Raw genomic sequence first — 15,916 nt, 5'->3', positions numbered from 1 at the left:
CATATATTTTATTATTTTTAAAAAGCTTCTTAAATTACCCTTTGTGTATTTCTAAAATACAAGTAGCTATTTTTAGAAGAATAATCATGAACTCTAGCTATTGTTAACCTGTTTTGTGATCCTTTGCTTTCTAGATTTGGTTTCCTTTCTGAAATGCCATTCTGCTTCTTTAAAAAGGTAGGCAGCAACAGGAGATTTTAATACCACCTAAGAGAATCTTATTTTTTATATCCTATTTTGAATTTTTTACATGATACAGCAGACTTTTAAAAGTTCTATTTTTGGATATGTTATTATATAGGAAGAAAAATTGTTGTTCTGATGATTTTTTAACATCATTAATTATCTTCTCATTCATTACTGGGCCCTGGGTACCCACAAAAGGAGGGACCACTGATGGTTGCTCCCCAGTGCATTTATCCATGATTCCATTTATCCCCCTCACCTGTCACCTTGCTCCTTTAGTATTGAGTTCTTTTTCAATTATCTGTTACTATCACCAGTGCTAGCTATCATATGTCCTGTGATCTTTACAGAGACCTTGCAAATAGTAAGGACTAAACGAATATTTGTTAAGTAATTCACCACTATGATTGGCAGTCAGAAAGAGAGGATCCTATATTAAGAATAAAACTGAAAAATGTATTTGTTATGGGGGGACCTAATGGTGAACTCAGCTTAGCTCATGATGATGTCACGTTTTTGTGTAGGTGTTTTTAGATTGCTTCATTACACCCAAGAAGAAGCAGTCAATGGACTTCTTTTCACTTCTATCTGCACTCACATCTTAAGTGATCTTATCCAGATTCCTGGATTTAAATACCATTTATATGCAGATGATTCACAAATTTATATATATTCCCAGAGCACTCTCTGAACTTCAGTCTTATATGTTCAATAGCCCTCCTAGCATCTACATTTGAACATCTAAAAGGCACCAAAATAAAATTCATGACATAACGGAAATGATATGAATATAAAGACCATAATCTTATATGAAAACTTAACAGATGTAGAAAATAACACTGCAATTCAATGATAATTTTCTGGTGTAGGTGGAGTGATGGGAGTTAAAAAAATGTATTAATTAGATTGTGTTTGTCTGCAAATGGCAAAATATAAATTTACAATTGCTTAAAAATAAGAACTTTTATTAGCTTACATAAATGTAAATGCAGAAATTGGGTGGATTTGGACTTAGTACAAAAAACAAGAGTTCTAGATATGTTTCTCTACATGTTTTTTTTAAATGTATGCCCTTCGCTATATATGGGCTTATGTTTGGTTCAGCTTCCTTTATGATGACAGGATGGCTGCCAGTACCCACTGGGGTAATGTGGTTCCATGTTCATGTTCACCAGAAGAAAGGGAGAGACAGCTTGACTTTCCATGGTTCTCTCCTAATAACGATGAAGTTTCTTTCCAGGAATGCTCAAGCAAGGTTTTTCTCATATGTAATTGGTCCATACTATCTTAGCCCATCCTACATCTGAATTTTGTTTAGGCGTCAGCCCCTCCTATGTAACTCATGTCCCACTAGGTAAGCTAACTCTAACTCCATCTCCAGAGGTGGGTTCATATTTGTCTAACCCAGTGGGGCAACATCCATTCCTCTGCCAGTAAGTTGATTCTGAAATCCAGGCTTAAGGCAATCATCCTAGAGACTGGGGACATGGCATATTATTGCAAAAGAAAGAACTTATGTTCAGCACTATGCAGGAAGTGAACAAACCCTGGCAGTGAACACCTAGAAGTGAATGAGAAACATATCACCTGGTTGGCAGTAGCAAGCCATTTCGTGACCCAAAAGCAAGCTAGCCAGCGGGCAGAGCTGACTCCATCAGGAATGCACTGCTGAGAAATTCATTTTTAAGTTATGTCAGAGCCAAGCACTGATCCCTCTTTTCTGGGACCTAAATATTAAACAATTTAGTGTGGGTCTTATCAAAAGGATGAATACAAAAATCTACATAAAAAATTAGGCGAAATTATTTTTTAAAAAATGCAAGTGACTGCCTCTAAAGCTTAAGCTTTAAACTTCTCAGTGAATCCATCTCCGATGGCAACACTGCTGAAGGCCTTACCTTCCACCTCGCCAACTCTGAACTTCCAGCTAATCGAGTAAGCAAATTATATATTAGTACCTACAGGTGAAATCATCCTAACTGACGAAAAGATATGCATGTGAATAGAGTGTTCAAGGATGACTCATATCCACATTGTTTCCTTTTGTTGGAAAACAGTTGTATATTGGATCTATTATTCTTTTTTTAAATTATTATTTTTGAGATGGAGTCTTGCTCTTGTCACCCAGGCTGGAGTGCAGTGGTGCAATCTCAGCTCACTGCAACCTCTGCCTCCTGAGTTCAAGCGATTTCTCCTGCCTCAGCCTCCCAAGTAGCTGAGATTACAGGCCCGACACCATGCCCAGCTACTTTTTGTATTTTTAGTAGAGGCAGCATTTCCCCATGTTGGCTAGGCTGGTCTCGAACTCCTGACCTCAGGTGATCTGCCCGCTTTGGCCTCCCAAAGTGCTGGGATTACAGGTATGGGCCACCGTCCCCAGCCAGGGACCTATTATTCTTAACTTGCTTTTTTTTTTTTAATAGATCTTTTAAACATATTCCTTCTATTTAACTGAAATTTTGTATCCCTTGACCAGTATTTTTCCAACCTCCTCTCCCCTAGCCCCTGGTAGCTACCATGCTGCTCCCTACTTCTATGAGTTGGACTTTTTTAGATTTCATGTTGAAGTGAGAGTAGGTGGTATTTATCTTTCCGTACTTGTCTTATTTTACTTAACATAATGTTCTCCAGGTTCACCTGTGTTGTTGAAAATGACAGAATTTCCTTCTTTATTAAGGTTGAATGGTATCCCTTTGTGTATGTATACCATATTTTCTTTATCTGTTCATCTGTTGTGAACACTTAGGTTGATTCCATAACTTGGCTATTGTGTATAACACTGCAATGAATGTGAGAGTGAAGATGTCATTTGGCATACTGAATTCATTCTTTTGGATACCCATCCAGTAGTAGGATTGCTGGACCTATTCTTTTTATTTTCAAATTTGTGACTCATCATAATTAGAGAGATTGTACTTTTGGTATTATTTTAAATTGACATAATAATTATACATGTTTATGGGGTACAGTGTGATATTTTGATACATGTATACGATGTATAATGATCAAATCAGGATATTAGCATATCTATTACCTCAAACATTTATCATTTCTTTATGTTGGGAACATTTAAAATCTTCTTTTCTAGTTATTTGAAAATATACCATAAATTATTAACTATAGTTACCCTACAGTGCTATATAGAACTTATCCCTCTTATCTAGCTGTAATTTTGTATCCCTTAACCAACCTCTCCCTACATGCCTGTAATCCCAGCACTTGGGAGGCCGAGGCGGGTGGATCACCTGAGGTCAGAAGTTTGAGACCAGCCTGAGCAACATGGAGAAACCCCATCTCTACTAAAAATACAAAATTAGCTGGGCGTGGTGGGGCATGCCTGTAATCCCAGCTACCTGGGAGGCTGAGACAGGAGAATCAATTGAACCCGGGAGGCGGAGGTTGCAGTGAGCCAAGATCGCGTCATTGCACTCCAGTCTGGGCAACAAGAGCGAAACTCCGTCTCAAAAAAAAAAAAGTGGGTAAGATAAAGTACACGAACAGACACTTTTCACAAGAAGACATACATGTGGTCAACAAGCATACAGTGATCATTAGAGAAATGCAAATCAAAACCACAATGAGATACCATCTCATACCAGTCAGAATGGCTATTATTAAAAAATCAAAAAATAACAGATGCTGGTGAGGTTGTGGAGAAAAAGGAACACTTTACACTGTTGGTGGGAGTGTAAATTAGTTAAACTTTTGTGGAAAGCAAAATGGCAATTCTTCAGAGAGCTAAAAACAGAACTACCATTCGACCCAGCAACCCCATTACTGCATATATACCCAGAAGAATATAAAATCATTCTACCATTAAGACAAATGCCTGCCTATGTTCATTGCAGCACTATTCACAATAGCAAAGACATGGAATCAACCTAAATGTCCATCAGTAGTAGAATGGATAAAGAAAATGTGGTATATACACACAATGGAATACTATGCAACCATAAAAAGGAATGAGATCATATCTTTTGCGGGAACATGGATGAAGCTAGAGGCCATTATCCTTCGCAAACTAACGCAGGAACAGAAAACTAAATACCACATGTTCTCGTTTGTAAGTGGGAGCTAAATGGTGAGAACTCATGAACACAAAAAGGGGAACAACAGACATTGGGGTCCACTTTAGAGTGAAGAGCAGGAGGGAGAGGAGCAGAAAAAAATAACTATTGAGTACCAGATATAGTACCTGGGTGACGAAATAATCTGTACAACAAACCCCTGTGATATAACAAACTTGCACAGGTACCCCTGAACCTAAACTAAAAGTTAAAACAAAAAAGAACAATAGTCATAACAATAACAGTGAGTGGAATAATACCAAAAAAGTAAAAATAAAAACTACTTAACTTTGATCCTATGCTTTCCTCCAGTGGATTACATATCACTGCAATTCTATTAGTACATATTTATCCTGATCTCTAGACTTTATGTTAATTCCTTGTTCATTGTTCCCTTTCAGATTCACTCTTTGTTATAATTTCAAATTTTTACTTAGAAAAGTCAATGCATCCATATGCCAAAAGTAATGTTTAAGAAACAAAACAAAACTCCAAACACATATACATTTTAAATATGATGCCAGGAAATACCTAGGGCACTTCTATATCAATTTTCTGCCAAGAGATCTTATAATAGATTTTTGCACCCTTAGAAATCATAATTATCAATGTCCCTTTGATGACACCTTTGCAGGTTTAAAAAAATCTGTATCTCTTTTTTTTCTCTCTTTACTACCTATTCTGTTGGTTTCACATCTCACTTTTGTCCATTTGGCTGAAATATAGCTCTTTGGGAAAGATGAAATATATTTTTATTACAAAGGGTGCTTTAGAGTTTTAAAAATGTTTTCACACGAGGCACCATCTTTGATCCTAATGTCAATGTTATCATATAAATGAGTAAATATTTTTATATTTATCAATAAAGACATCGAATGTCCATGGAAGTTATCTAATCTACCCAAGAACATGCACTTAATAATATGTACTGAGATTCAAACCCGCAGAAGCAAGAGATTTTGTCTGTTTGTGAATGAAAGTAATGTTTTACCAATGCCTAGAATAGTACCCGGTACATAGTAGCTGTTCAATAAATATTTGCTGACTGGAGTTGAATGGAGTAAGAGGTAATATAGGTTACAGTAGAAAATCCATAGGGAAGTATTGAATTCAATGAGATCTGGACATAATTGTTGGTAGTGTCATGGACTTGTTCTGTAACTTAAGTTATTTAATCTTTTTGATTATCATGTTCCTCAGTTACTTGCTATAGTAACCACATACCGCTATATGGATTAACTTTGATCACATATGTAAAATTTTTGCCAAGCAGGGACACCAAATAGATGTGCTATTTAATTTCTTTAAATTTGTTTTTATTTATTTTTGAGACAGGCTCTCACTCTGTTGTCCAGGCTGGAGTGCAGTGGTGCAATCATGGCTCACTGCAGCCTTGACCTCCTTGAGCCCAAGCGTTCCTCCCACCGCAGCCTCCTGAGTCACTGTGACTACAGGCACACACGACCATGCCAGGCTAATTTTTGTATTTTTTTGTGGAGACAGGGTTTCACGATGTTGCCCAGGCTAGTCTCAAACTCCTAACCCTTAGAAATCATAATTATCAATGAGTATGATATTGCTCAAGCTATCCACCTGCCTCGGCCTCCCAAAGTGCTGGAATTACAGACGTGAACCGCTGCTCTAGGCTGACTAGAAGCTAGGTTTAATATATGGTTATTAATGAATGGTTATTGCCATTGCATACAAAATCTTTTTTTTTTTCATTTATTAGAAGCTCACATTGAGGAAGAAAAAGCTCAAGTAGACATGTAATAGAATGGTGCTCATTATTGTTTGTAAAATTAAAAAAAATTTAACAAATCATAAAATAAAATTATGAAATTAATTAGAACTAAAGATACGATAATTTGCCTCAGGGGCAGGATGATGATAATGTGAACCTTATCTGTATCTATAATGTAACCTCGACATAGGTGATATTAAATCTGAACAACAGCAATGATAATTTTTAAAGATTGTGCCAATCATCATGAGCTAAAATGAAATATACAACTCACTACTTCCAGAGTTAGCTTGTTCATAATGTTCCATCTTTATTTTTATTTTTTGAAGTTGGAGCTTTTATTTCTGAATTAATTCCTAAATTTGCTTCCTGGGTTGATATCCGGCACTCAGTAGATAAAGAAGAGGCGTGATGGGATGGTCTGTAAGAAAGCTGAAAGTATAGCTTTTTATAGATGAGTAATTTGAGGCAGAAAGAAGCAAAATGACTTACTTGCCTGAGATAAAACAATGACTCAGGTTCCTAGCAGGAATAGAACATGAGCTCTGGATTTAAGGCTGCTCAATTTTACTCCAAGAAATTATTCTTCTCCCTGTACTTTCTTTAGTAATGTGCAATATACATTGACACTTGAGTGAGAGAATTTATTTTTTGATTTTGTTCATCTTGTGTATGCATTTCACTGCCTAATTATCATGTAAAGATTGCTGCTCAAGATTCTACTAACCTTCACTTCTGTCTATAAGCTGCTAATTTCTTAAGTTTGCTTTGACATATAAGAAGCTTTTGCCACATTTTTGTTGCAATAATCATTTTTGTCAGCTTTATGATCCTATATATAAACGAACATAAATATAAGCCATAAATGCATAAATGAGAGCTTTACATCCCCCTTCATTTTGTCATTTATTGCTATTTTTAAAAATAATTTTATGTAAGTTCTAGGCATATTTGTGGTGTTACTGATATTCTTTTCCATTTTCTTTCCCATTCACTTACACAACAACAATTATAGGTTTGGGGGACACAAAATGGTTGTTAAATAATTACATCCAGTCATTTATAAAATATTTCAAAACCTACATTTTGAAGGGCTTAAATATACATTATCGTGACTCATCAGAAACAATAGTGTTACATTAAGAGAAGTGCAAATAGAAAACACAATTTCTAAAATTATCACAACCAGAATAACTGCGTTTCTAAAAATGTGTTTTAAAAAAATTATCCAGGCAATTTTTATTTTGTTGATGAAAGGCAAAATACATACTTTAGACCAAAAACCTACAAAATCTCAAGTATGGGGAATGACAAAGCTGTAGCTCCATAATTGCTATTTCACAATTTTCATGTGATGATCAAATTATGTCAAGTTCAAAATGATCCAATCCACAGAGTACATTGTACAGAGTACATGTACTCTGATACATGTACATGTAGCCTCAAAATAAATAATTGTAGTTTTCCCCTTTTCCATTTTTTGCACTTCTTCAGAAATGCTGTAAAGAAATTCACTTTTTCTGATTATAAAAGTAATATATAATTGGATTGCTTGTAGCACAAAGGATAAATGCTTGAGGTGATGAATACCCCATTTACTCTGATGTGACTATTACACATTGCATTCCTGTATCAAAATATCTCATGTACCCCATAAATATATGCATCTATTAGGTACCCACAAAAATCAAAATTAAAACTTTAACTTTTTTAAAAAAGTAATTTATGCTTACTGTATAAACTTTGAGAAATCTACAGGAGTTTAAGAAACTACTGAAATTCATGTACTCATACCAACTGGTGATAAAAACTTGAAAATAAACTTGATAAAAACTTTGGGTGCCTTTTCAAACTTTTATGCATGTATAAGTATTTTCATATTTTGCAATATTAATATTTTTTTCAGCTCTAATACATATCATGTAAAAATTTAAAGGATAAAGCATTATATTAATATCAAACTTCACAACAGAAATGCTAGGTGGAAGGAGACAATAAAAACTACAAGAAAGAATATGGGCCAAAGATTTCACATTCATTAAAATATTGCATAAACAAGAAAGTGTAAAAATATTATCAGGATTAAAATGCCTCATAACACTTTTCAGGCACACTATTTCAAAGCACTCATGGAGGAAATATTTCAATAAGAAAAGAAATGATCAATATGATTATAAATGACCAAATTAGTACGAATTATTGTTGTCTACAAAATAATGATTTGAAAAACTATATCCCAATCAATCTGGAACCAAAACTTTAACACAGCAGTTCTCAAACATTTTGGTCACAAGATCAATTTATTCTTAAAAATTGTTGAGAATGCCAAAGAACTTTTAAGTGGATTATGTCCATCAATATTTACCATATTGTGAATTATAAATTCAAACATAAATTTTAAAATATGTATTTATTAAAAATTATAATATTAAACCCATTTTAGGTTACATAAAGATGTGTCTTATGAATAAATATCCAAAGCAGAAAAATTTAAGGATTGGCACTGTTTCAGGGTTTTGCAAATATTTTAATTGTAGGAAACAGCTAGATTCTAATACCAGCCTGTTGTGATATATGTCATGCAGCCTCCAGAAAAAATACACTATATACTCACGAATGAAGCAGAATGAAAAAGGCAGATAAATACTTAGTATCATTGTGAAAACAATTTGGACCTGGCATATACTTTGAAAGTGTCTTGGGCACCCCCAAAGGGCTGCAGACCACAGTTTGAAAACTGCTGCTCTGAATGATGTTAACGATTTGAGAAAAGGTGCTTAGGTAGTAAAAGAGTACAGAGAGTGGAGGAGAGAGCCCTACATATTGGGAAACTTTCCAAATGGACTGGAAAAAAATAAACATCAATATCAATATTGGCAATTTAATGTAATCATCTGATGAACAAAAATATAATAGATAACCTTTGATCCAGAGAATATAAAATTTGATGTGTCCATTGAAAAGTAAAAAAGGAGAATGCTATATATTACAAAATAATTTTCGAATTAAAACATGAAATAAAGTGCAGACACGAGGCCTAATATAACAGTACAAAAAATAGAAATAAAAATATTTTAAATTTATGTATAGAGATAAACTGTCAGATTGGATTAAAAAACAAGCAAATAAGCACATAAGATAAAGATCCAGCTATTTATTCAAATAAAATGGAAGGGAAAAGCTGTATCAGATAAAGATGAAGAGATTCAAGCTGAGTGGGGGGTAATTTTAATCTCAGACAAAATAGATTTTAAATTGGCGCACATTGTATGTTGGTAAGCAGAAAAATAATTGAAAAAGATGTAACAGTCTTGAACATCTTTACATTAACAACAGCTTCAAAATTTATAGAGCTACAATAGACAGAACCAAGCAAAGAAATGCAGAAATCAACAATTGTAATTACAGATTTTATTATACTCTTTTTATTAGATACTGATAGATTAAGCAAGCAATAAAAGGCTAACTGAATAATAGTATTATTAAGTTTGAACTTTAATATTATAAATACAGAAAATGTTTTATTTATATAGATTCAGGGAGTACATGTGCAGGTTGGTCACATGTATATATTACATGATGGTGAACACTGTGAATTTTAAGTCATTATAACTAGGTTCAGACACATCTTTATTAATCAAAATAGGAACCATTACAATCAACATATTTTTGTCAATGAGAAATGTTTACTCCTGTAGCATAAAAATCCATGCTTTGGGATTCCACAAACTCTTGGAAAGCATTTTCTGCATCCTGCTGGTTGTGGAAGCATTTTCCCTGCAAAAAGTTGCTGAGATGCTTAAAGAAGTGGTAGTCGGTTGGTGAGAGGTCGGGTGAATATGATAGATGAGACAAAACTTCATAGCACAATTCGTTCAACTTTTGAAGTATTGGTTATGCAACATACGGTCAGGTGCTGTTGTGGAGAAGAATTGGGCCTTATCTCTCAACCAATGCCAGCTGCAGCCATTGCAGTTTTCAGTGCACCTCATCGATTTGCTGAGCATACTTCTCAGATGAAATAGTTTCTCTGGGATTCAGAAAGCTGTAGTGGATCAGACCGGCAAGAGACCATCCAACAGTGACCATGACCTTTTTTTGGTGCATGTTTGGCTTTGGGAAGTACTTTGGAGCTTTTTCTCGGTCCAATCACTGAGCTGGTCGTCACCAGTTGTCATATAAAATCCACTTTTTCGTCACACAATCTGATCGAGAAACGGTTCATCGTTGTTGCGTAGCATAAGAGAAGACAACACTTCAAAATGATGATTTTTAAAATTTGTGCTCAGCTCATGAGGCACCCACTTATCGAGCTTTTCCACTTTTCCAATTTGCTTCAAATGTTGAATGACTGGGGCAGACGTTGAGTTCATTGGCAACTTCTCCTGTAGTTGTAAGAGGATCAGCTTTGATGATTCCTCTCAATTGGTCGTTGTCAACTTCTGATGGCCAGCTACTAGGCTCCTCATTTTCAAGGCTCTCGTCTCCTTTGCAAAACTTCTTGAACCACCACTGCACTTTATGTTCCTTAGCAGTTCCTGGGCCAAATATGTTGATGTTGCAAGTTGTCTGTGCTGCTTTAAAACCCATTTTGAACTCGAATAAGAAAATCACTCGAATTTACTTTTTGCCTAACATCACTTCCATAGTCAACAATAAACATAAAATAAACAGTAAGTAAGAAGTCATTAGCAAAAAAAAAAGAGTGAGAAATGCCCATTAAAATGATGTATAACATAACCACATTTAAGAATGTATTCCAATATCAAACAGGAAATTCCAACAATGCAAAAACCACAATTATGTTTGCACCAACCAAAATTATCTATTGAACATTGTACTCAATAGGTGATTTTTCAACCCTCTCCCTCCTTCCACTCTCCCCTCTTCGAGAGTCCCCAGTGTCTATTATCTCCATCTATATGTTCATGTGTACCTATTATATAGTTCCCATTTATAAGTGAGACCATGTGGTATTGATTTTCCATTTTTGAGTTATTTCACTTAGGATAATGGCCTCCAGCACCATCCATGTTGCTGTAAGAGACATGATTTCATTATTTTTACAGTTCCATAGTATTCCATCGTGTATATATACCATATTTTCACTATCCAATTATCCATTGATGGACACAGGTTGATTCCATATTTTTGCTATTGTGAATAGTGCTGCAGTAAACACACAAGTGCTGGTGTCTTTTTGATATAATGATTTCTTTTCCTTTGGGTAAATACTCAGTAGCGGGATTACTGGATCAAATAGTAGTTCTACTTTTAGTTCTTCAAGAAATCTCCATACTCTTTTCCATAGAAGCTGTACTAAGTAACATGCCCACCAACAATACATAAATGTTCTCTTTTCTCCACATCCTTGCCAACATCTGTTATATTTTGAGTTTTTGGTAATAGCCATTCTGACTGGTGTGAGATGGTATCTCATTAATTTCAACAAACAGAATATATATTCTTTTCAAGCACACATGAATCGTTTACAAAATTCAAAATTCACCATGTGCTAGGTGTCAAAGAAAGCTTTGTTTAATCTCTAAGAATCAATATAGTCAGAGACAATATTTTCTGACTGTAATGCAGTAACAAAAAATACGATATTATTATAACTTAAAGCAGCCTACACATTTATAATATTACAGAAAAACCACTACATAACTCAGTTAGTAAAGAAAAACCATACGATAAATTATAAAATACTTGTAGCTGAATGACAATGATGACAATAAAAGCACATGTGAAAGTATGTGGAATTCAGTCTGTAGAGGAAGTTTTGTATATTTAAAGATACTTATTAGAAAACGAAAGGATTTTAATGGATGCGCTAAGCATTCAACTCAAGAAGCTAGAAAAGGAATTAAACAGGAACATTAAACAAAAATCATAAAAATAAAGACATAAATGAATGAATTTCAGAAGCAACAACCAGTGAAACTGATTTAAAAAAACCGAAAAAGCTGGCCCTCTGAAAAGACTAATGAGAAAAACAAGTCTCAAGTCAGATTGATAAAAATAAATATATAAATAACCAAATACAGAAGAAAAAATGAAAAATAACTACAGCTATAATAGGCATTAAAATAATAAAAAGTTATAAACAACCATATGCAAATACATTTAATAATTTGAAGAAATGTGGAACATATGAGTCCTGAAAGAAATCAAATATTTATCTACATTTCCCTTCACGTTCACATATAACCACTCTTCCCAAAAGCCTCAGATCCAGATGACTTTATATGTGAGTTTCTGCAAACTTTCAAGGAATAAATAATCTTAACACAAAATACAAAGAAAGAATGCCCCCCAATATAGCGAAAAAGCATAGTATAAGAAAATTATTGATTAATTTCAATTATGGGCACATTTTTTAAATTCCTGAACAAAATGTTGGCAACTGAATCTAACAGTGGTTAAAAAAAGAACATATCTCATAATTAAGTCGGGATTGTACCTACACTAAAAGATCATTTAACATCAGAAAAACTCTCAAAAAAATTAAACACCTTGTGAACTAAAGGTGAAAAAGGTCATACAATTTTAAGTATATGCAGGCAAAGAATTTGAGAGATCCAAGATATATTTACTAAAAAAAGAAACGATAATTCAAAGGGTAGTTCTTAACTAGATAGTAGTTAATGGACAATTACCCACCAAATCAACAGCTAATATCACACTCAAAGAACCAAGGTAAGATGCATCCTCCCTATGGTGGTTAAAGTTCATTATAATCTAGAGCTTCTGGCCAACTAAATATGTCAAAAAATATTTGAAGGAAAAAAATAATGTTCTTACCTTTCTCAAATGATGTGAATAAAACAATTCCTGTAAAGCAGAAACATCCAATTAAAAATTTAATAAAACCTAGGATATATTAGCAACATGACCCAAAATGTAGCTAACGATTAATCTAACCAAGGATTCACAATACACGTATAGAAAAAACTGTAGATGTCTCCTAAATAGGGCATAAAAGCAGCTATGAATAAATGGAAAGATATGCTATATTAATGAATGACAAAACAAAATAATAAAAGCTGGATTACTACTTACATTTCATGAAATGCCACTGAAAACTCAAGTTGAAATTTTGGGGGAATGTGACAAACTAATTCTAAGTTTTTATGAAAGCATGAAGGTTCATGATAAATCAAAATAATTTTGAAAAAAGAATAGTAAAAAGATGAGAATTGCCTATTCAGAAATTAAGTCATGCTACGATTTGGATGTAGTTTGGTTGGCCCCATCAAATCTGACGATATTTGATCACCAGTGTTGGAAGTGGGGCTTGGTGGGAGATGTTGGATGGGTGGGGCACAGATCCCTCATAAATGGTTTGGTGCCATTCTCATGGGAGCGAGTGAGTTCTTACTCTATTAGTTCCCTGAGAGAACTGATTGTTAGAAAGAGCCTAGCACCGCCTCCACCCTCTCTCTTGCTTCCTGTCTCACCATGTGTTCTCTGCACACTGCTACCCTTCACCTTCCACCATGAGTGGAAGCATTCTGAGGCCCTCCCCAGAAGCAGTTGCTGGCGTCATGCTTGTTGCACAACCTACAGAACTATGAGCCAAATAAATCTCTTTTTAAATAAATTACCTAGCCCCAGGTACTCCTTTATAGCAACACAAAGTCATATTAAGCTATTGAGTCATAAACTATATTAATAAAAACTAACATAGGATTACTGGATTACTGGAAGAAACTCTACTTGGTCACAATATACAGGGGTTTTTTTTACACATTGATTTGTTCTACAGATTACTATTTCCATCACAATTTTAGCATTTACTTTCTATACTTGTTGTACATTTTTAAAAGATTCTGTTAGCACAGTTACGCAGCCTTAATAAATGGAATTTGAGAATTTTTCTAAGAATTGAAACTTCTTTAAAAACATTGAAATGATCTAGTCTTCAGAACTTTAGAACTCATTTGTAAAATAAACTTGTTCTGAGGTTCTTTTTAATGGCAGATTTTAACTAATATTTCTAATTATGTTACTAGTAATAGGCCTATTTTAGTTTTTGACATGTTTAGTTAGGAATCATGTAATTCCTCTAGATTTTCAAATGTGGTGCCATAGAATTACATGTGTTATAAAATTAGAAGTATTTTAATCCTTTACCTACATTAAGTTGTGTCACTATTCTTATTCTTAATTTTACATACAATGATTTTCTATTTTTTTCTTGTTCCAACTTGTAAGCCTTAAAAAATCTTTTTAAAGATTCTGTTTACTTTAGTTTGTGTTGGTGTTTTAATCTAATGCATTTAGGTACTTAACTATATTTTATCTATACAAACTTTCTTTTTCTAGGGTTGTTTCCTTTGCGTTTTTAATTTCTTTCCATGACGGTTATATTATTTACTTTTCTTCCTTTTTCAATAATAATGAAAACATATAAGATACGTATTTTTTTCTGAGTGTAACTTTTGATGACTCCCATTTATTTTTGCATGGAATATTTTCCTGCTGTCTGCTTTTTAGGTAGGTAGATTTTTAATTTCCGTTTTTTCTTTCCTTTTTAAAATATTCCAAGTATATATTCTGGTCATCTTTTGATTTATTTTAACTTTATTGGATCATAAACTGTGAGTATTTATACTATAAGGCTTTCTGTGGAAGTCTTATAGATTTTGAATAATGTTTACTTATTCATTAATTCATTCAACAAATAATATGAAGCAATGAGCCTTATAATAAGACTCAGTTGGGGTAGAAATAGGGAGGGGAGACCTAGTTGGATGCAGAGGGGATTTCACTTAGATGGATTAGTACAGTCATGCATCTCTTAACAATGAGAATATGTTCTGAGAAATGCATCATTAGGTTATTCTGTCATTGTACAAACATCATAGAATGTACTTGCACAAACCTAGACAGTACAGCCTACCACACGCTGAGGCCATATGGTATAACCTATTACTCTTGGGCTACAAACCTGTATAGGATGTGACTTTACTGAATACTGTAGGCAATTGTAACACAATTGTAAGTGTGTATCTAAACATATGTTTAGAAAACATAGAAAAGGTAAAGGAAAACATGATTTTATAATTGTATATTACCACTGTTGCATATGTGGCCCATCATTGACCAAAATATTATTAATGAGGCACATGACTGCATGCAACAAAGTGAAAAGTGTGAAAGAATACCTCATGTTCAGGACCTGGAAGTAGAGAGGAATTTTTGGAGCATAAAGTGAGAAAGAGGAAAAGTTAGGCAAGATGAGGCTACCTAGAAAACAATTACTTTTTGAAACGATCTCTCTTCCAATTCCCATGTCTTAGAGCTTCACACGCTTTGTTTTCGGATCCTAGAAGGCATACTAAGGTACTTGGAGTAGAGGTACTCAAGTCCTCCTTTTTAGCATAGGAAGCTGTATTACTTTCCTAGGGTTGCCATAATAAAGTACCACAAATGGTGTGGCTTGGAACAGCAGCAATTTATCATCTCATTGTTCTGGAGGCTAGAAGTCTGAAATCAAGGTGCCAAAAGGGCCATTCTGCCCCTGAAACCAGTAGGGGATGATACCTCCTTGCCTCTCCCTAGCTTCCAGTGGTTTGCTGGCAATCCTTGGCATTCCTTCCTTTGCAGGTGAGTAACTCCAATCTCTGCCTTTGTTGTCACATACAATTCTCCGTATATGTCTATGTCTTCACATGGCTGTTTGTTTTTAAGAACACCAATTATATTGGATTAGGAGCCACCCTACTCCAGTATAACCTTATCTTCACTGATTACATCTGCAATAACCCTATTTCCAAATAAGATTAGTTCTGAAGTACCAGGTATTAAATAATTCAACATCTCTTTCTGTAGGGGGACACAATTCAGCCCCGAACAAAGGCACGATTCTATTTTTAGCCTTTGCAAAGAAATACACTGATCTTCTAAACATTAT

Source organism: Pan paniscus, chromosome X (genome assembly GCF_029289425.2).
Source record: "Pan paniscus chromosome X, NHGRI_mPanPan1-v2.0_pri, whole genome shotgun sequence".
NCBI lineage: Eukaryota > Metazoa > Chordata > Mammalia > Primates > Hominidae > Pan > Pan paniscus.
The sequence above is the reverse complement of the archived record's forward strand: the minus strand, read 5'-3'. Positions refer to the sequence as shown.